This window comes from Oryctolagus cuniculus, chromosome X (assembly GCF_051225735.1).
Source record: "Oryctolagus cuniculus isolate XC-2025 breed Fujian yellow rabbit chromosome X, ASM5122573v1, whole genome shotgun sequence".
Taxonomy (NCBI): Eukaryota; Metazoa; Chordata; class Mammalia; order Lagomorpha; family Leporidae; genus Oryctolagus; species Oryctolagus cuniculus.
In genome coordinates, this window is record NC_142888.1 from 69,557,891 (window position 1) to 69,559,810 (window position 1,920).

Consider the following 1,920-nt stretch of genomic DNA (forward strand, 5'->3'; position numbering starts at 1 on the left):
CCTGGCTCCTGCCTTTGGATCAGCATAATGCACTGGCCGTAGCAGCCACTTGGGGGTGAACCAATGGAAAAAAGGGAGACCTTTCTCTCTCTCTCTCTCTCTCTTTCACTGTCTAACTCTGATTAAAAAATAAATAAATAAATACTTCTTTAAAAATACATTATATATTATTGTTATTAAGCAAGAGAAAAGGTAAGCCACACATTGGGAGAAGATATTTGGAATATATATATCTGGTTAGTGATTTGTACCCCAAATTTATATATATATTACATATATATATAATATATATATCTAATTTTTTTTTGTTCACAATGCTTTTATTTTTAGTCGACTATAAGCACACAGCGGAATTAACACAGCAAGAAGCAACTCCAGACCAGCCTTCCTTACACCGATGAAGAGTGATCCACTCAACAGGCCCAGACATAAGGATTCCTGACATCCTGTCATCTACAACAGCTGATCGGCTAGACAGCAAGGCCTCCTTCCTAACTGCTTTTTCCAGTAATTCAGAGAAACCAGAGCGGACACTGACGCCTGTGGGGCCATCTGAGACATCCCCTACTGCGGCTCACCCGAGACTCAAGCTCTGGCTGTCTCAGGGGATACCACTGTGCACAATTCAGGACTCAGGATCACAAAAGGCACAGACATTTTTCTCGGATGTTTTGATACTCTGCTCTACTCCTGTAGGCTTTTTTTTTTTTTTACCTGCACTTTTTTTCTTCTTTAAATTCTGGGTTGCTAGCTTTCTATTAACTATTTGGTGACTCCATTACAATACCAAAACAATCCCCCATAACGGAATTCAAATTTGACCTAAATATAAAGTGGGACGTGTGCCTAATCTAGAGTCACAGAGAACAGGCGGCAGGAAGTCACCCGACACCACTATCCGACTGCTCAGGTGCAAACGGGGCAGGGAAGGGGAGAATCTACATGCAGCACGGACCACGAGAGGCCAGCAGGAGGCTCGGGGACCACGCCTGTCTCCAGGCTTCACCCTACTTCCCAGACAGCTGCTCGTACAGCTTGGGCACATAGTCGTCCCACTCAGCCTGGTAACACGAGCCGGCCACCGGCGTCCCCAGGTGGTACTTCTTGCGGAAGTTCGCCACCTTGAACTTGCCGCGGTGGTCTCCAGACCGGTTGCTGAGGACGGGCTCATCGCACTTCAGCGGCCCATCCTGCTCGTAAATGAGCCAGACGTAGCGGTGGAGGCCTGTGCCCTTGGGAGGCCCAGAGCCCAAGTAATCGGAGAGGACCGTGCCGCTGCTGATGTTGCCGCCCTTCATGTTGACCACCAGGAAGTGGTGCCACTCCCTGTATTTGGGGTCCTTCCTACTGGGGGCATCAGGGTCTGTCAGGACCAAGGTGTACAGTTTATCTGGATCAAGACCATTCCATGCAATGCTGGTGGGCCTATTCTTAACCTGGGTGGGCGTCAGCACTTGGCCCAGCTCGTCCAGCGCCACGCCGCTGTAGGTGACCTGCAGCGGGTGCTGCGGCCGCTCCTCCACTTCCTGCAGACTCAAGGGCCCGGACCACTTGCTGAGGTCCACCGGCATGGTGGGGCAGAGCGGGGGCGATCAGCCGGGAGGGCAACGGGAGGCCAGGCGCTGACCCGGGGCTCAGGCTCCGAACCGTCCGCAAACTGACGCTATATATATCTAATCTTAATACATTGGAAAACAGCCCAAATAAAAGAGAAGGAAAATGTTCAAATGGATATTTCGCAAAAGAATAACATGAAAAAACCCCTCAACATCACTACTAACCAAAGAAATAGAAATTAAAACCTCAGTGAGCTATTACTACACACCTATTATAAAGGCCAAAATGGAAGACTGTCAGTGTCAAGGATGTGAAGGGTGTAACATACATGGAGCACCAGCATATTGCTTCTACCACTCTAAA

At 48.8% G+C, this 1,920-nt stretch overlaps 1 pseudogene across 1 annotated transcript; it reads right to left on the bottom strand.

The window, feature by feature from the left end:
• Positions 1–298: 298 nt before the first annotated feature.
• Positions 299–1,664, bottom strand: LOC127485648 (phosphatidylethanolamine-binding protein 1 pseudogene; annotated as a pseudogene). Its single transcript, XR_016228253.1, has one exon. The product of XR_016228253.1 is annotated as a phosphatidylethanolamine-binding protein 1 pseudogene (transcript).
• Positions 1,665–1,920: the final 256 nt, after the last annotated feature.